This window comes from Puma concolor, chromosome B4 (genome assembly GCF_028749965.1).
Source record: "Puma concolor isolate L17-30 chromosome B4, mPumCon1.1.hap2, whole genome shotgun sequence".
Taxonomy (NCBI): Eukaryota; Metazoa; Chordata; class Mammalia; order Carnivora; family Felidae; genus Puma; species Puma concolor.
In genome coordinates, this window is record NC_141673.1 from 120,021,327 (window position 1) to 120,042,246 (window position 20,920).

General features: G+C 41.5%; 1 long non-coding RNA gene and 1 pseudogene across 1 annotated transcript; one reads left to right on the plus strand and one right to left on the minus strand.

Annotated features, from left to right (window-relative positions):
• Positions 1-1,579: 1,579 nt before the first annotated feature.
• LOC147579462 (uncharacterized) lies at positions 1,580-5,580 on the minus strand. Its single transcript, XR_015253975.1, has 2 exons — positions 5,315-5,580; positions 1,580-2,858 (listed from the first exon to the last, which is right to left on the minus strand). It is a non-coding gene; the product is annotated as an uncharacterized LOC147579462 (long non-coding RNA).
• A 2,654-nt stretch (positions 5,581-8,234) lies between these two features.
• LOC112868069 (U4 spliceosomal RNA) lies at positions 8,235-8,363 on the plus strand (annotated as a pseudogene).
• Positions 8,364-20,920: the final 12,557 nt, after the last annotated feature.

A 20,920-nucleotide genomic window follows, 5' to 3' on the forward strand; every position in this document is an offset into this window, starting at 1 on the left:
CACAACTCAGTAGATTACTGAATTAATGAAAAGAAAAAAACAAGCTGGGATATTGCCCTGAAGGAAAAAACATCCCCTGATGTCTTGTCTTGTGGCAGCAGTAGACACAGATGGCCTGTTAGAGACAAAAACTTCTATGAGTAGGAAGAGTCTCCTTCAGAAACACAGCTTCCATTGTTTTGGGAGGGCATTTAAGGACACCAGTTCTTGGCTTCTGGACCTTGTGGGGCAGAATTAGCCTGTTTGTCTGGCGTGTTCTCCACTAGAGGGAGTGAGGGTCCTTCTGTGGATATATCTACGGGGAAGAACTTGCAAAAACCCACAGCCCTCTGCTGTGGACCAACGGAAACCTGGAGAAGAGAAGATGGCACCTCTACCTCAGGACACATCTCTCGTTGGCTTTAGATTTCTCCAACGAACAAACACTGAGAGACCATACAGTGTATGTCTGAAGTAGACCCTGGGCACAACACACAAAGAAGCGTCAGCTTTACTTCCATTTTGGAATGATGTATAAAAAGTAGAAGCGTGGAAGCCTGTGCTCTCGATTTACTAGTTAAAAATTGGTCCACTTTCACCTCACCTTCATCCATTACCTAAATGATAATCCAAGCACATGGAATGAGTCAATGGCCTTTGCTTCATCTGCCTCTGACTTTGGCCACACTCGGAGGTAGTTGACGTTTTTAGAAAGCAAATAAAGTAAGAATTCCTTTTCTTTTCAAAATGATAACTCCATCCTGCAACCAATTACTGAGTTTGGTGTTAAAGAGTATCTAAAACACTGTAGATATGTGAGGGGCAGTTGTTCCATTATTTACCATAGGAGTCACAAAGAGACTAGATGCTCATGGCGCAAGAATAGTAGAATAAATTATGAAGAAGCCATAGGATGTATATGATAAATCCTTCAAAATCACACTTTAATAATAATTTTAATGACATTAGAAATGATTACAAAATAGTGTTAAGTAAAAAAAATAGCATATCAGAGAACTGATAACATAAAATGCTCTCAACTATTTTATTAAAAAAACAACAACAACACAGACACCAAAATGCCAATATCTCTGAAAAGCAGAGTTACAAATGGGCTTATATTTTCTTTCTTGTTTTTTGTTTTGTATTTTCAAAAGAAACCACCCTGTTAAAATGAAGCTATTAATTTTATAATCAGAAAGAATGTAGTTCTTATATCATTATTACTGACAGCTTACTTTTTGTCATTGTCAAAAAAGGAGACGTAAACCACCGGGCAAGAACAAGAGCTGGTTCTTGGGAGACTGCGGAGTGGAGAGTGATGGGGAAATGGATGGAAAGCAGGAAAGGGAAGACCAAGGAAGTGATAGCAGTAGGATACTACGAATTCATTTCACCTTCCTCCGTGGTCAGAGGACAGCACTGCATCCAACCAATCACTGTTTTCCACGAGCAAAAATCGGGAAAAAAAAGAGTGACAGCATCATTGAAGACATTGCCTAATGAAAACGAACTCTTTCAGTCAGAGACAAATTAAATGTATGGACTTTGAGATATTCTGTTTGATGGCTTCGCAAGGCAGAGAAAACAGAATAATTAGTTACCATTAAAAGTTTTATTTGTCCTCTGCTCAGCTCAATTGACACTGATTATGAATAGGTCAAATACCATTTAATACATTTCAAATTCTTTTCTACTTCATAGAATCCATTTGGTCATTTGCAGGTGTCTATGAATGGGTGTGTTTTATCTACTGAAGGACATTTGCATCGTACACTGTGAGTATATTTGGCATGGAGGAAAAGGAACATTACTTGGTAAAGTGATGTTAGCAGAAAATTACTACCTGGATAAAGGGACATTTCATGCATGCATTTTGGAAGAAAGCTTAGAGATATCTTTTCCAGGTGCCAGAAGTCTTTCTATGAACTAATTTTTGCCTCAGACCTTTGCTGAGCCACGCAGAAAGGCAGTGTCTAGAAGGAGAATGGTCTGGGAAGAAAGAACAAGAAAACTGGGATGGCTGACTTACAATATTTGGAAACACACGGATGAGTTCCTAGGATTGTGCTCTTGAATAATGGGAGTCTAAACAACAATTATGCCACCTACTTCAACAGCTGCTTTGTATCTCACCTGGAGGTATGGTCTATGGAACAAGGAAAGGTCTGAAATGCGGTGAACAGGGAAAGAAGATTATGAAAATCGGGGGAATAATAAATACAGAATTTTTAAACTAAAGAGATTAAGTAATCAGAGATTGTAAGTAAGTAAAACCCCAAGGAGAAATTTGTAGAAGTAAGACAAAGCTCTATCAAAAGCACCAGAAAGCCTGGCAGCTTAGTAAGAACTGAGTGCCATCCAAGGTGAGTCCTGAAATCATTCTGTGGTCCTCACCTCGCCTTCAAGCCTCATCTCTCACTGTGGGGCAATGGAAACCTTGAAATTGATCACATTGGCTACATAGGCTAATCTCTAGACTTTGAACTTGTAAACGTTCCTATGATGCTCTCCAGCTTTCTTATCTCTTTGTGGTGGAACGTGTTTATCTGCCTAGACTTAAAATTGTTAATGATTAACTGGTAGAAACTAAAGGTCTAATTCTTTTAGCAGTTTCCCCAAAACAGATACTTTCCCTCCGTATCCAATATTGCGCTGATTTTCAGAAACTTCTCTTTCAAATTGTAAGATCAGTCCCTTTGGAAAGTGCTTTTTTATTTCTTTAGCTCAAAGAAGTGCTGTGTTGTTGCTTCAGGGTAACACATTAACAGCCTAGTCATAGTGCCTCAGTGCAATTATCATCACAGTCTCCTCTGGAGCCCAACTGAGGAACCAGCAGGCAACCACGGCAAAGAGAAAGCCATGAGAGGGTGTTTTCCCTGGGGGAAGAAAAAAGATGACATTTGAAGCACTGTGAGAGGGAAAAAGACAATTACCCTTCATACCCGGCAACCCCAGGTAATTAGTTTTAGTGATTACAGTACACCAAATAGGTACTGTATGATACGTTCGTTCTCTGAGGTCTCAACATTTTTGTAAATGTATGACAAGAATTAGGAACAAAATAGATGGTATTAAGCCATTTTCTGTGTCAGTAATTAGTCAATAGTAGTTGGGAACAACCTCTTACCAGACTCTTAGATTACAAGTAATGATGACACCACACCTGCTCTCCAAAATGATCCAGTCCCCCCGCCCCCAAGAAAAGGAAGAAACCAGGATTAGTTCCAAACAAACAAACATAAATAGCTGAAGGAGAAGATGTATTTAAATGAAGGCTTCAAAGGCATGGAATTCTTTGAATAAGAGGAAAGTAAGTACTGTAGTATAGAAAAACAATAATTCCCAACTGTCCTTGCTAAGGTTTCTTTTTTTTTTATTTTTTTCTTTTTTTTTTTTTCAACGTTTATTTATTTTTGGGACAGAGAGAGACAGAGCATGAACGGGGGAGGGGCAGAGAGAGAAAGGGAGACACAGAGTCGGAAACAGGCTCCAGGCTCTGAGCCATCAGCCCAGAGCCTGACGCGGGGCTCAAACTCACGGACCGCGAGATCGTGACCTGGCTGAAGTCGGACGCTTAACCGACTGCGCCACCCAGGCGCCCCTCTTTTTTTTTTTTAATGTTTACTTATTTTTGACAGACAGAGAGAGGGAGCGCATGCATGCATGGGTCAGGGAGAGGGGGAAGGGTCAGAGAGAGGGGAACAGAGGATCCAAAGTGGGCTCTGTATTGACAGCAATGAGCAAGATGTGGGACTCGAACCCATGAACCACAAGATCATGACCTGAACCAAAGTTGGATGCTCAACCAACTGAGCCACCCAGGTGCCCCAAGCTCAGGTTTCTTAAAAGCAGGGCCTAAAATGGGGATCCTTCTTCCAGTGGTTTCTTGGTTTGTGCTCTCAGGGAAGGGGGTAAAGGAAAAGAATAGATCTAGGAGGGAAAAAGCTAAGCAAGAATCCAATCTTAGCTGGAGACTGGTTTAGCATGGCTCCCACTGGGACAGACACCCTGGAGCACAAATTGCACCTGAGTTAGGTCCCACCTTGAGGTGAAGGGGCTGGCCTATGCCCGTCTGTCATCTGCCATGGTCTGTTAGCGTGAGTAGGTAGGCTACACAGAGATCCCAGGTTGTCTGGGGCAGGGTGAGTGGGCGATTCTCCAGAATGGGGGCAGCTGTGAGTTGTTGGCAGCTACAGGATGGGTGTGCCGGCTGGTAAAGAGGGTCTAGGTAGGGCACCAATGGCATCAACTATACCAAACATGTCTTAGATGAATAGCATCAGGCCACCACTCGGTACTCAGAGCAAGAAGTTGGCTGCACAGAGCAGTGGCTGAACGTGATAGGAAGCCACCGTAGACATTCACTGAAACCCATTCCCATCTCATTAGAACTAAAATCCTTCCTGTCTGGAAACACAGAAGATAAAGTTAAAGCAATAGTACGATTCTCAGGTAATGAATTAGACGAATGTGGGCCAGATGCTTACCAGCTCTTCCAAGCTTTATAACATGGAGCAAGTTACTCACTTTCCCTGAACCTCAGTTTTCTCATTTACAAATTAATAAATATAAATAGGGGCACCTGGCTGGCTCAGTCAGTAGAATGTGCAACTTTTGATCTTGGGGTTATGAGTTCGAGCCCCATGTTGGGTATGGAGATTACTTAAAAATAAAATCTTTAAATAATATTAATAATAAGTAATATAAATAAACTTATCATAGGAGATAATAATACTACCTTGGTTATGGGGTGAGTATTAAATGAGATCTTATATTTTCATGAGGTTAGCCCACTACCTGGCATATACTAAAGGCTCCATAACTGAGGGTTAATAATTATTAATTTGGAGGGCAATTTTCCAAGTTGATCAGAATTGTAAAGTGATGCCACATCAATGGGAAATCCAATAATTATACCAACACCTAACCTAACACGTCTATGGTACTTTGTAGGTTATCAAGTGTTTTCATATGTATAGTGTCATGGTCCCCGTTTTACGGGGGAAGAAACAAAGACTTGACTCAGAGAGCCCATCAGGTAAAGCCCCGGAACTACTACCACAAGCTGGAGATCTCTTGTAGATCTGGCTTTCTGGGTTCTCACAAAGTTCCCCAAGCTCCCGGGGGAGCAGATTTGTCAACTTATCCAAGGGATTGGATGACCCCCAAATTTCATGTCAGGAAGTGGTACTTAGTATTTTATCCATCCTGGAATGAAGGAACCATTTTAATCAACAAGGGAGCATCACATATTTAATGGCTTTCCAAAGGTTTAAATGTTGATTTATCTGTGTTGCTGTCAGAGCCAGGCTCATTGCTAATCCTTACTCACATAAGCTTAGCACATGGACTGGAGAGAACTGTACTTTTTAGTCTGAGAAGCAGGATCCTTAAGCCAAAAGCAGGAAGGGGCAGCAGGAGACTCAACTCAGATGACCTCTGCTTCGTCTTCCAACTCAGAAGTTAGCCAACAGAAGTGAAAAAAAACCTAAAATTTGAATACACGTTGCTTTGCAAAGTGCCATTGATGTCACCACACAGACATTTGGAAAAAGTGAGGTAGATCCTAATTTTCTCTTCGAATAGTTCAAAAGCAAAAAAAAAAAAATTCTTTTCCATTTTAAAACTACATGCTAGTAAACAGTTTAACTAACTTTTTTTCCCTACTGAATGTTTTTGAGTATCATGTAGTCATGCCTGTAGTAAAAATACAACTTAATCCACAGAGGTGAGTAATTTTTTTTAAGTCATAACTTTACTTGGTAATCTGTTCCTAAGCGTTGTCATTTTCTCTTCCAGGAATTTATTCTTCATATTGAACCTAGACCATTCCTCTCAAAATTGTCTCTTATTTTGTTTCCAGAAAAAATAGAGAACATCGTTAGTACCAAACTCGAATGAAAAGTATACCTTTGTCTATTGTGAAATATTAGTCTACTCCCTCAAATGTCTCTTATGCAATTCAAATAATCACAAATTCCTCACTTCTTCATCCCCTCCTTAGGTATTATTGTTTATACATACGTGATAGCCACTGCTTCCAAAGTTCTAAATAATTAGGAGTTTGTGTGATCCAGGATTGGGACTGTCTTTTCAAGTTCTTAGTCAAAGATTCTCAGCAGACAGCCTGATTCAGGGCCACCTGGGCAACAGCCATCCAAAATATTTGGAAGGCTCCAGTCTCCTCTGAGCAGAGTGGTTAAGGCTGTGGGAAGAGAAGTAGACAGATCTGGGTTTGCGTTCCAGCTATGCCACTTACTGATTGTTCATACTTGGGTAGTAATTAATACCTCTGTGCTTAAGAAATGAGGCTAATCATGGCACCCATTTCATAAAATTCTTATGAAGAAAGAATGAGACAAAACTATGAAATAATAGACACCCCAAGAATATTAGTGATTGTCAGAGTAAAATTCTGTTCTTCTTATCATCTCATGGTCATCTGTCACTTGCCTGAGTTCTACTGGTTAATGAAACAATATAAGACTTGAGTTTACACATACCTCTTTCTCATCGTTAGTTTTCCCTTTTGAATACACATTCAAATGTAATGTTATTGACATTCCCAGACTGAAAATATATTTTGTCTCCCTTGAGTCATTCAGAGAACCTTTTGGCTACATTGCATCCAGTTTGAAGTATACTAGTCATCTGAGTGTACTCAAGGCTTTAGGATACGCAGAAGAAAAAGTCAGTCTTCTAGGAAGCCACTTTTGTAGTAGCCATGTAATTGATCTCTGGTCTAGGTTCTGAAACAAATTAGTTCAGAGGGAAATTCAGCAGAGAGCAAATATCATTTAGATTTAGAATAATAGAAACCTCCAACGTCATAGTTGGAAGAAACCTTAGATGTCATTCCCACTTGATGCATAAATTCTCTTCACAGTGTCCTTAAAAAGTAACCATTCAGTTCAATCGAGTTCAGTCAGGCAGCTTGACTTGGTAGAAAGTTTTCCCACATTTTGAGCTAAAATATTCTCCATTAAGATGATGTCTACTCATTGGTTCTCACTTTTCCCTTCACATCCCTATACCCCCGAGGGAGAGTGTAATACCTCTGCCACTGGACAGATCTTTCCTATTGAAAACATCCATCTGGTCCTTGCTACATGCTCTTTACCATTTTCAGAAATTGACATTTTAAAAAGTAAATATCCCCAATTCTTTCATTAAAATGAAAAAAATTACTTTGCTCTTTTTTTTAATTAAAAAAAAAAAACCTTAACATTTTTCTATTTTTGAGAGAGAAAGAAAGCGCACTAGCAGGAGAGGGGCAGAGAAAAAGGGAGACACAGACTCCGAAGCAGGCTCCAGTCTCTTAGCTGTCAGCACAGAGCCCGATGTGGGGCTCAAACCCATGAACTGTGAGATCATGACCCAAGCCAAAGTTGGAGGCTTAACCGCTGAGCCACCCAGGTGCCCCCAAAATTGCTTTGCTCTTAAAGTAATCACTGTGAATACCACTGTAAGAAAGACTTACATACACACACACACACACACACACACACACACACACACACACACATACACACACTTTCAAACCTCGCCCCAACCACCATTTTGTAGCCTCAAACCTGTAATCATTTTCTCCGTATTCCTTTTGCTTTTTTACCCAGCAGGACTAAAAGAGACTTTAGATACTTGGGGCTAAAAATATCGTAACATGCCCTTCTATAGGTAGCTTCATATGTATTGTGTCTTATTTGGAACAGTAGCTTGTTTGGACACGCCCAATTACCGGAATCAATGGAGGTCCGCATGCCATTCTCAAAGATTCCCTATTCTAACTTCTTCTTTCCCAACCCTATTTAAAGCATATAACCACACAGGTAACTTTGGAGACCATCATGGTTTTCTCCAATTACAGAGAGACATTTGGACTTATATGTTCCTTAGCTTGACGAGTGTTTCCGGTTTCAGAGGGGAAATTGTTCCACTGAAAGAAATTGCTGAGGTTTCCCTTTATATTTTATGACACTACATCAATATAGATAAACATATTTAAGAAAAAAATTGAAAGTAAAGAGAGTACTACTATTGCCATAGCGGATATTGGTAGTAGAACAGAAAGAGCCACCACAGAGTGAAGTGATTCTTGACAGGTGGGCAAAGTTCCTTATTTAGTATTCAAGTTAACATACTTTTGAGAAACAGTAAATAAATTGGGAGGACCTCCATGGCATGTATGATCACTATTCTAGTGTCCTGAATGGGAAAAACATTAACTTCATGCCCTATAGCATATGGTGGTCAGCTTTGCGCAGTGGCAGTATCATAGCCAATGAAGTTTATCCGAGGCGCGATTATTGCGAATAGAATATGGTGGCCACATGCAGCTGGTTCATTTTGGAGAAGTCTCTGCTTAAAGATACACTGATGTATTGCTGCCAAAATGTTATATTATGTAGAATATCTTCTTAAAGCTCAAGGCTATTTTGATTTCAGCATTTAGGAGAAGTGGTAAGCAATTCAGATACATGACTTGCTCACAAGCTGCGAATATTTTAGACTTCTCAGGGTTGCTTAATCTAAGAAAATTCTAGCTTCTTGAGCATTACCTCCAGGAAAGTTGTTACAAATTCAAAGGCATAACATTGTTTCTTATATAGATTATGGGATTTTGAGATAAATTTTCAGCCAGACTTTGACTTTTGGGATTCTCTTCCTCCCCCTTCTTTATATAAGGAATCTTCTAAATAAGAAATAAAATTCTAAATCTATCCAATGCCAAACATACAAATACATATACAAAAATATAAATACAAATACATAAACATACAATACTATTGTGTTGTTTTGTTTTATTTTTTAAGTCCATGCTATTCCCCTGGTTAAAAATATTGTAAGTTTGGGGTGCCTGGGTTGCTCAATCACTTAAGCATTGGACTTGGGCTCAGGTAATGATGTCTCAGTTTGTGGGTTCGAGTTCCATGTCTGCCTCTGTGCTGACAGCACAGAGCCTGCTTTGGATCCTCTGTTCCCCCTCTCTCTCTCTGCCCCTTGCTCACTCTCTTTCTCTCAAAAATAAATAAACTTTAAAAAAATATTGTGAGCTTAATATTCTCTTAGCATTCCTTAAAATTATTCCATTAAAAAATCATAATGATGCATAGGTGTGAGTGAGGCACCCTTATAAGACAAATTGCACCGTCCAGCTGTTGAGATGCTTGATGTCATTTTACCTTATTCTTGACATGTCACACTAGAAAAGAAAAAAAAAAAAGGAATCTCTGTATAATAAGATTGAGAATGTTACCTTACCAACTTTATACAACATGAAATCTTTTAAGAAATTTAGCAGAGAGGCACCTGGGTGGCTCAGTTGGTTAAGCCTCAGACTTGATTTTGGCTCAGGTTATGATCTCACAGTTTGTGAGTTCAAGCTCCAGGCCGGGCTCCATGCTGACAGCACAGAGCCTGCTTGGGATCCTCTCTTTCCCTCTCTCTCTCTGCCCCTCCCCCGCTCGTGCACACTCTCTAAATAAATAAATAAGTAAATAAATAAATAAACAAATTAAAAAAAAAAAAGAAATTTAGCAGTTTATTGTAGTCTGTCCTAAGCACCATATGGTGCATATTTTCAAATAATGAAATACCTGCGGAAATACCATAATGGCTTGTTTTGGTTGGTGGCTTTGAGGCTTCTTATCTGTTCACAGGCTTTGCCAGGAATTTTCGTTTTCCTAATGTTATTCACAAGGTGTGACCGCTTGTCCCATTCATCATGAAGAACAATAGCATACTTATATTTTGTTAAAGCCAAGGAAAATTCTTAGAGATGAATGTTAATAAACTCTGTCTACATGGCCACAGGTGGAGTCAAGATGTAACTAATGTTATGTTTATTTGACTAAGAAAGGGAGCCAAACTGGATAATTCCCAAATCTAATCAAACCAATTTTACTGGAAGTATCAGATTTTCGCTGCTTATTTTGGTCTTTATTCTACGTGGTGTTGAAAAGAGACAACTTAGTCTTAAGGCATAGATTTCAACCTATCCTAGCTGCTTACCCAATTGATGCAGAGAAAAATCCAAAAAATAATAAAGAAAAAAAATGCATTTAGGATACAAAGACATGGAGGGATCTGGTTCTTTCCTAAGTTTCCTTCCCGGTCTTTCTGTTTTTCCAAAGAAGCTTCAGAAAAAATTGCTAAATGTTTAATCCAGTGCTAATGACTAATGAAAATGACAAGATCATTCTTGACGAGTGGATTAGATCTATTTTTATTCTACCCAGTCACACAATATCTGCTTAATGGAAAGCCCCCTCCTGTGTTCCTCAGTGATTAAAGAGACTTGCCCCAGAGGTAACATGGGAACTTCCTGGTTACATGAAGTTTGTACACAAGTTCTAACTTGAAATATTCCTCATCCAATGCTTAATTGTCTGCCATAAATTGGAAAAAGTAGCTGGGGACTTGGATTTATTCTGGGTTTGAGCCTTCTCTGGAGGTTTTCAAAATTTTTCAGCATCCACTGACACACTATGAAGTTATGAGGTTATGAGTTATGAGGTTTGAGTTATGAGTTATGAGGTTTGGGTCAACTCAAGATTTACCTGATTTTTTTATTTTAAAACCATTGTTGGTTTAAAATCATTCTGGTTTGGGGGCACCTGGGTGGCTCAGTTGTTTGAGCATCCGGCTCTTGGTCGCAGAGGGGGTCATAGTCTCTCAGTTCATGGGATCAGGCCCACGGCAGCCTCCATGCTGAAAGGACGGAGCCTGCTTGGGATTCTTTCTCTCCACCACTCATGTTTTCCCTCTTTTCCTCCCTCAAATTAAAGAACCAAAACATTAAAAAAAATTTTAATAAAAATAATAACATAAAATCATTCTGGTTTTAAAGTCAAAATGGCCTCCTCAGCCATCCCGGTGCTTTCAGTAAGTGGACCTAAAATTCAACAATTTGATGCAAATAATTTAGAGCCCTGCCTCCAACAGCCAAGCAAAAGTCTCACGAAATATATTATCAGTAAAACTATCTTTGATATTAGCTACATATAGGATAGGTATATATATATATATATATATATATATATATATATATATGTAATAAAAAGGTAAACAAATCTTTTTGATCAAAAAGGTAAACAGATCATTTGAAAACTAAAAAGTATACTTAGGAGAAGAGTTAAGTTTCTTAAGGTAGATAATCAATATACAATAAAGCATGAATATTTATTTCAGAATGTTTCATAAAACTTTTTTTCTCATATGGAACTGTCACAGAATGTCACAAAATGTTAAACAGCCTTTTATAGACCAATCTCTTATGCCATGGGTAAATCCAATCAATCTTTCTGGTTTCTGTCGAAATAAATTTGGGGAAGGAAATACCAATTTTTGGACAGTCATAGAAGTGCTTCCATATATTACACTGAATTCTATCTGTAATTTCCAAATCAACTTCCTTGACTCCTTTTCCAGGTTACCATTCTACCATTGGATGGTTATTCTCAAAGCCTTCTCCCAAGTGTTTCTTTAGGGAGCCATACATTCCCAACTAGTTCATGCATTTGTTCATTAATTTATTCAATATTTATTGAGTATCTATTATATACTGGGCACTGGGGAACTTTTTTTTTTTTTTTAAGATATAGCTCCTGCCTTCAAGAAGCTTATGGTTTTTAGGAAGAGATAAACACACAAAAAGAAAATTCACTATAGAGTGTGGTATACACTTACATAGAGGTTGGCTAGACTTTGTGAGAGCTTAGAGCAGGAACATGTTATCTGGGTTTGGGTGTGGGAGGGTGACCAGAGAAACCCTCCAGAAAAGAAGACACTTGAAAGAAGTTTTGGTGACCAAGTTGGAGTTACCTAAGTGACTAGTAATGAAAACAGTGATCCCATTTACCATGTGCCAGGCACTGAGCTGAACCCTTTACAAACTTAAGCTCATTAGTCTTTAGTAATATAGTAGAGAATGATTTTTTTTTTCTCGTTTCATAGATGAGACAATGAAGGCTTAGAACTGGTCAGTGCGTTAAGCAAGGTATACAGCAAATAGGAGAGCTCTATCCAGGAGAGTGTTTCTGGCCAAGGAAACAGCATATGAGCAGGTCTTAAAAGGGGTAATAGTCTGACCTGTGTGAGCCCGGAGGTGGGACTGTGTATCTGACCCAAAGCCAGCATGTGCGGCAGGGAGCGTGGCTGTTGTGTATAAGGAGTCTACAGCTGAGCAATGCGGAATCGCTAAGTTAAATATTTTCAATTTAATTCCACAGCTATGATAAACTCTTGAAAGATCCTACCGAGGACAAGAAAAACTTGAGTATATTTATATGTGAAGGCTTTAGTTCATCTTTTATTTTATTTTTATTTTTTTTTTTCAACGTTTTTATTTATTTTTTTTTTGGGGACAGAGAGAGACAGAGCATGAACGGGCGAGGGGCAGAGAGAGAGGGAGACACAGAATCGGAAACAGGCTCCAGGCTCTGAGCCATCAGCCCAGAGCCTGACGCGGGGCTCGAACTCACGGACCGCGAGATCGTGACCTGGCTGAAGTCGGACGCTTAACCGACTGCGCCACCCAGGCGCCCCTTTCATCTTTTATTTTATTTGAGACCTGGTGTTACCAATTGGCATGACTTGAGTACCTCCCATTCCTCCAGTGATCATTTTGCACCTAACGTCCCCTCTGCTAATTAACATAGATTTCAGTGGTAGGATTTGAAGTGCTAAGTAACTCCCTCAGAAGTGTTGATCCCTCATTAGGGTTTTTCAAACGGTAACTAACCCATTTAGTTGGGTTAATCCGTGCCTGACTAGGACACTTCAGGTGCCTCCTCACTATGCAGATTAGACAGATGATATTTTAAAGCAAATCAACACAGAGACGACGTAACCGCCAGATGAAAGCTTACTAGTAAAAACAAGAGAGAAAAGTGTCCCTTTGTGTGGGTGTGTGTGTGTGTTTGAGGCAGTTGCCGCAAGGACAAGTGGAGACACGCTAGGAGTGAGGTGGCCCCAGTCATTTCCTTTTCCTGAATGGGTGTGCAGATGATGAGTTAGGAATGTGTGAGCCTCTGCACCCCTTTGTCTGAAAAGCCTCGTGACACGCTCTGGCTCCATAAACACAGCCATTATCCCTCATGCCTTTTCCACAGTTGGGCGGTGCTGACGTGGAGAAGTCAAGGCACAGACAGGCTGACACTGAGAAATGAGAGCAGTATCTGAAACAAAGGCTCCGGATGGCGTCATGTTTCCACGTGGCTGGCCTGGAGACAGATGGCACATTTGCTGGGCGCTGCTTGGGAGAAGGGGACTTATTCTGGGCTAAAGACAAAGCCCTGGCACCCCCCCCCCCCCCCCCCCCCCCGGGACAAGCTGACAGGCAGGATGGCAGTGTGCCTCCTTCCGAGCAAGATCTGAAGGAGATCCGGTATGTATTCCTTTTGTTGTGTGATGCCCTCAACTCAATCAATGCAGCACTTCAGGAACCACGTGGGATTCCTAGGCTTACAGAATCTCTTAACAGCTCAGGCCCCAACCCTCCCTCGCAAATGAGGGAGCACATCTGCACATACTCACATGATTTTGTGTATACTTTCAGGAGGACCATGGATCTTCTCCGTTCCTAAAAGACTAGTGTCTTTCAGAGCAGCTTAAACTAGAATGATCTCTGAGGGCGAAAATATCAACAAAGTAAATAAATTTTCCATCATTTCACCTCATTTCAAATCAGATTTTCGCTGAAAATAAAACCAGAATTGTCCGGCCTTTGAGGTGTCTTACAGCAACGTGAACAGCCCTCATTTCTTTATTCCTAGTAATGTTTGGCTGAGGTTGGGGGCTACCCAGCAGGAATGCTAGGGAGGGGGTTCCTATACTGGATGGGAGATTGGACACGATGACCTATGCATGGGCCTTACAACTCTTGAGCCCATGAGCTTCCATTTACAGACACCCTTATGACTCCAGAGAAGGAGACTGCTGGAGAATCTCCAGGAGTCACAGAGAATTCATCTCCTCACAGGAGGGTCAAAGGTTGTCCGGAGAGACTTCAGGTCTCTACAGGGAATCAATTCTAAGAACATGGAGTTCAGTAACACGTGCCCATCAAGCCTGCTCGCTTCCTTAAGAAGCCCCTAGATTGGGGCCTGGGGGCTGGGACTGAGGGGCAGGAAGGGCAGGAAACAGGAGGCAGGCCTGGGGTCAAATTTCCTCCAGGACTAAGAAGACAGAGATGAGCAGTTGGGGTATTTGAGATCTGGGGGGCTACTCAGAGAGTGGAGTGCAGTTTTCCTGTGGAGTTTGTTATCCCCTCGTCACCTCCCAACCCTAGGCAAAGAGAGTCAGCATTCAAAGATGCTTATTTGAAGACAAAAAATGCTTATACAAAAAAGAAAAAATAAAACACACACATATAAACAGTAAGACAACACTGAAAGGGACAATAAAATGTTCCTAGTAAATTACTTTTGGGTTGTGAATTGATAGGTAATCTTGGTATGTTGTATTTTATACATATCTTTATATGGATAGTCTGTTTTCTACAACAAACATTATGACTGCTTTCCAACAAAGCAATCACAACATTTGTAGATACAAATTCTTATTTAGAAATACAACCCGTCATTTTTGTTAGGTGCGGGCCTGGTAAGACCAGATTAAATAACTCTGGGAGATAAGCAGGCTCTAGGCTTCTTTGGATGCCTTGAGATAATCACCAACGCCATGAAACACAGGCAATACATGGACAGGGTTTTGCATTCAACGAACTGAATCTTGCTTAAGGGAGTCTAAACACAAGCTGAGCGCATAATACTTTCAAACACAGTAACAGCCTCAGTGATGGAAAATCTCTTCTTGATTTGGGATTCCATCTCTTTGGACACCCTCTCTTTTTCCTGGCACAATTTCAGACTTCTCTTTCAAGAGCTTTATGTAGTCTCAGGAGAGGTTGGGAACAGCGACGTTGGCCACACCTTCTATTTCTGTTCTCATGGTGGCAGCCTAGCCTCGCCTCTCTGACCTCCTGCCTGAACTATTCCGAGAATCTCTACCCATCCTCTGCCTCCATCTCATCCTTCCCACACTGCCCAAACCAGAGTTTCTGTCTGTGATGCCACCTTGCCTGGTGAATCAACACCTCCATCTGAAATTCAAGAGCAGGTGCCCTTAACTCCTAGCCCTGATTTTACCAAGCTGTTCCTAACACAAATAACTTTGTATAGAAAGATCCAGGGAAATTAGAAGCAGGAGTTTCTTTATTGAAAAACATTAAACGATTCTCCCAAGCAACTGCAGACGGGTTGATCTTGGTTTGTATGTTCTCATTTCGGTCACACTGCCTTTCAGACTAGGCTTCCTGGTCCATAGGGGTAGAGATGGTATCTTCTAGCTCTTTCGAACCCTCCATTTCATTGATTGTAAAGCTGAGCACTGAGTAGATAGTTTATACATTCTTGACACGGTAGAGGCATGGTAGCCGAGGAAATCTGCTACTCTGCTATTGGAACGATTTCCAGGGGCCTAAGGATAGCGAACTCTTCAGAATTACAGACTTTGGACTCAAATCGTCTGCACACATCTGCCTACTGGACCAGCATCATGTGTCCTTTGCACAGTATGTCTGTTTCATTCCACAATCAGACCATGAACATTTAGTGAATGTTTGTTCATGCCAGCCCCTTGGTAGGTAAAGTGGATCCAAAGATGAACCAGGTATAGCCCCCGCCCTCAAGCAGCCCAAATCTACTAGAAAGTGAGATACACAAGAGTGACTGTGACACAGAATAATAAGTGCCTTTCAGACTGTGGCTTTGCACAAAGGGCTCTCTAGTCACAAAGGGGCTCGGGGGGGAAGTTGCAAAGGTCAGAAAACATTTGAATTGGGCTTTGAAGCAAGAGTGAGACGAAACCAATACAGACTTGAAGGAAGAGCATTAGAGGCAGAGGGAATGATGCATAAAAGTGCAGAGAGGTGAGAAGCAGATTACATATAGAGAAGCACACGCCTCCCATGTGGCTGGAACTACGTGATGAGGTGGGAAGAGGGGAGCTGGCTTCAAGGAGGTAGGCTATAGGGAAGACCAGGGTGGGGAGGAGTGTGCAGATGGTGGGGAGCTGGGAGGGGTGAGGAGGGGGCTTCCTCTCCTGATTCCTCCTTTCATGTCATTTTCACGTAGCCCAGAGGTGACTGGGCTCTCTCTCGCCATGATGTGAGTCACTGCCTGTCTTCTCTGCCCAGGCCTGAGAGTGGCCTGATGGAGGTGAGTGCTGTTACTAACATGTTCCTTCATACACAAGTTTCAACAATTAGTAATAGATGAGGTCAGGCCCACTGTGTCACCAGCTGCCACAAAGCTGGCTCCAGAGTGCCATCAACTCTCCAACCTTGCCCGCAGACAGGTTCCTGCCTCAGGAAACAGGACATCATGCTCAGGAGGGACACACGAAGCGGAAAAATAGGAGGAAAGAAATTGCAAGAGGCTGGCCTGAGACTTCCCAGACAGGGAGTGGCTGTGTAAAGCCAAGATTTTCCCCAAACATTCCAGAACTGTCTATTGAGAAAGAAAGAAAGAAAGAAAGAAAGAAAGAAAGAAAGAAAGAAAGAAAAGAAAGGAAGGAAGAAAGAAAAGAAAAGAAAAGAAAAGAAAAGAAAAGAAAAGAAAAGAAAACAATGGAAAAGGAAAGAAAAGAAAAGAAAAGAAAAGAAAAGAAAAGAAAAGAAAAAGAAAGGCCTACTTTTTCTTGTCCTTCATGAAGAACTTCAGTGGGAATGTGAAGAAAGAGCAAAAGGGCCTATTTGCAAGAAAGAATGATTGAGTATGCAGGATTAGGTTCATGTGTAAGCCGGGAAAAAGTTTCCCAAATGGTGTCGTTTGTGAGGTTTCTTCTGTACAATAACATGTCAACTAGACCACGGAGCTGTTGGAAATGCACAGATCCTGTCCTTTGAATGTGTAAAAGTGACTTCTAAGCTGCAAGTAACTGGTGGTAGTTATGTTATTCCTCTATGTGAATACCCTGAAGAGTAGACAAATCTCTTAGAAATTCACACTTTTTCTGTCTTGCACTCAGCAGATATTTGTTGAGCGGCTACCGTATGCCAGATGTTACTCTGTAGATACTGGAAACATCACCGTGAAGAGCTAGTTTATAATCCAGTGGTGTGAATTCACTTACCTATGCCTTATACCAACTTTCTCATATGCAGAGACAGGAAGGAAGGGAGAGAAGAGTGTGTAGACAGCGGTGCTGGCAGTCAGAAGTCACCGGTACCTGGGTGTGGAGAGAAGGGAAGCCTACAGGTAGGAAAGAGGAGAAGAAAGGGGTTGTTGGAGAATTTGAGGAGAAACTTTAGATTTTTACCTTTGTGTGTGATTCTCTTCTTAGCTACAGCCATTCTGGTCGTACTATCCCAAGGAAGTTCTCCCAAAGCTCGTATGACATTAAAGCATTTTTGTCTCTTCCCTCTGTGAAACTAGAAAATAGAAACTAATCTCAGTCTGACAGAGAGGAAGGGAAAGGGGAACAGAGAACCAATTCCTGCCGGGAGGGTTCTACCTTGCTGTCTGCTGCCCTGCTCCTTCTCATTGGAGAGCCCGAGTATGGAGGAAGCTAAGGAAGGTGAGGGTTGCAGGTAGGGTGCACAGTAAGGAGTCCGGAAGTCGCCCTCGGTGCTGGCCCTGGGATAAGGCTTATTTCCTTCACCTGGACACGTGTGGCAGTAGGCAGCCACACAGCTACAAACAAGGGTGGATTTCAGAGCTCAGGGGCTCCGGCACATTTCTGGCACCTGCGGGCTTCCCATGCCATTTGGTGGCCATGGAGCATGGAGACAGAGCAGGTGGCTGGAGGTGGCTCCCCAGGTAACATGGACATTCCTGAGCTCAAAGAGTTTTGCATCCGTGCAGCCAGCCCACGGGGTCCCGAGAGACTCTCTTGTCTCAGGAGGGTTTGACATCCTCATTCCCTTATGTCCTAGGCACCACTGGGATGCTGTTTACTCTGCCAAGGGAATGAACTCCCTGCCAGTCAGTTCAGACCCAACCACTGTTCAAGCTTTATGACTTAAGACCACAAAAACTGGAAAAATTGCTTTCAGGAAAACACCCCTTTTTTGGTGTGGTGAGTCTGCACGTGTGGCGAATGCACGGGGAGGGCGTAACGTTTCTTCATTGAGTGCTTTGAGGTGTTAGTTTTCCTCACTAGACCTTACTTGTTTCTGCTGATGATCTATTTGAGAAATTAGAGCAGACTTGACCAATTTCTGGCTGAGGTGTACTTGGGCTCCTTGTTGGAGCATGTGTGGGGAATGGGGACCAGCATTCCTTACCCAGACCCTTTTCCAGGGCAGCCAAATCACCTGGGAGCCAGGCACCCAGTCTATTTGCACAATGCAGTTTTCGACTCTGAATCATCCTGGGTTCTCTTCTTGGTATCGCTTTGGATTGCACTCAACAGCATTCGGGTGCCTCAGCTTCTCCTTGTACAGACAGGTTTGTTTCCCAGGCTCCCGGGGCACCCCGCCTTCAGGAAGCAGAGAGGCCCCGGCAGATAAAAGGGTTGCCTACATTAGACGCCCACTCACCTGGGACAACCAGGTATTGGTAACAGCTTTTTATCACTTCCAGCCCCACAGAACTTACACAAGTCTGCCCTAGGCAAAATGGTGAAACAGGCCCAATTCATCTGAATTCGTTGTCTCTTCTTCTGTCAACACTAGCTAGCATTTCCTTCTATTTACACTGAAATGTGGCTTCATGCGGCAAGTGTTCATTGACATTTATTTTGCCAAGAGATATGAGCCAAGCCCTGGTCTAGGCAATGAGGCTGAGGCAGGGAACAAAACAGATGAGGCTCCTACCTCATGGAGGGGTTGAAAGCTGCCATGATATTTGCTATGTCAACTTTTCCTTATAGCGCACAGATACCTGTACATGGTATAAAACTATACTGAGAAAATAATATTAAGTGGTTAATCTATATGTGCCTTAGAGTATAAAGGAATGCAGAGGAATGATACACACGGATGGGAGGAGGTCGCCACTGAGACAGGAATGGGGACAGGGTTGAGAAGTATGCAAGAGGGGTCCCAATTGTATCAGTAAAGAATTCTCAAGCTGAGTGGTGGGTACACAAGTATTTGTAAATTATGATTTGTGCTCTTTCGTATGTCTTAAATATTTCATTACAATATTTATTATATTTTAAGTGTATTTATTTATTTTGACAGAGCATGAGCAGGGGAGGGACAGAGAGAGAGGGAGAGAGAGAAAATCCCAAGCATGCCCCACACTGCCAGCATGGAGTCCAATGGGGGCTTGAACCTAAGAACCATGAGATCATGACCTGAGCTGAAATCAAGAGTGGGACGCTCAACCAACTGAGCCACCCAGGGGCCCCGCGTTACAATATTTAAAACAAACTATCAGTATAGGATAGAAAGGTGGATGGGCAAAGATGCCCATTACAGAGCTATTTGCTGTCGTCAAAATATTTTAGACTAAGTGTGAGACAAGAGAAAATCGGTTAAATATGGCACAGTAAAAAAAAAAAGCCAAATGATACTGTGAATATTACTCTGTCCTCTGAATCTGAAGCCGCCTAGATCAGAGCATCATTTTCCCTGGGCAGAGTGGAAGAGGATAGTAAACTGGTGCCTAACTGAAAGTTTGATTCCCCCCATTTTATTTTCTCCAGAACTTTATTCAGCCCATAATGAGTATAAATGTGTTTACAAAGTGAGTATTCCTGAGGATATAGAAATGTTCAGTTATCACTGTACATCATCTTTCTACAACAGATAAAAGCATTTAGTTCTTGAGCCTAAGGAGATACGAAGAAGGCAAAATGTGAAAGGCTGAAATCAGGCCCCCGACCACCATCTACGAGACAAGACTTTAGCACACTTGCCTCTCGACTTTCCAGACGAGGAGGCTTGATTTCAGTGGAATTTTTGTTTCCTTTCTCTTATTAGATCGTTCAGATAAGGGAACCATTGCTCACTTCTTTCATTAGGCTCTACAATGGATAGTATGTAGTAACGGACCTTACCAAGGATTTGATTACTTCCGTCCTTCCCCTTTTGCACACCCTATCCAAGAATTCTAAGGAATGTAGCTTTCAAACCAATGATACAAGACAACTGGCTTTCTGCTCTGTTCTCGGGTGATTAAATTATGATTTTGCAGCCCCCTATAAACTTTTTCCATATAAAACAATCAAACCGAACATTGTTTTATAAGTGTATGTGGTACAGTTACGGCTACCGGCCACTAGGTGTCATAACAGAGAGTTACGCAGGAGGGTGAGCTGGGTTTGTGTTCAGGCCCTTCAGCCCCTTTCACTTCAACAGCTTGGTGATCTCTTCTGAGTTTCCAAGAAAGCTTCACAACGGAGCTTTATGGGAAGATGAACATATGTACTTATCACTCTGGACTATTTGCATTTATCTCAAATTGTTGAAATGTCTGTTCTCTGTTAATAAACCAGAAGCAAGAAGAGGCGTGTTTCAGGGCAGAAAAGAGATTTGACACCTTTCAATCGTTCATCCTTCAGGCAAGACTTGCCGTTACATTCAGTTTCATACTTCCGTTTTTGTAGCCTTGTATAATGTTGTAGTGTAGAAACTTAGTGTAAGTAAGCTTGTAAATTCAGTGTATAAAGAAAATGTCTAGTTTCCAAAGTCTGTACCTCTAAGGCACATATAGGAATGTAAATCATTAGTAAAACATAAGTATGAAATGTGAGTTGAAGTGGAAACGATGTAATTATACCACATTTACCCCTTATCTTACTTTTAATAAAGCAACCTCCTTTTATCATAAAATGTCCTTCATCCTTTTTGAAACTCAAGTGAGATACGTATATACAGTTGGATCCTTTGACTCGACTCCACATATTAGCTTTATTCTGCAATAAACGTCTATGTTCTTGTCTTACCTGTTGAAAAAGGCAAAAGTAGGCGAGCTCCAAACCCATA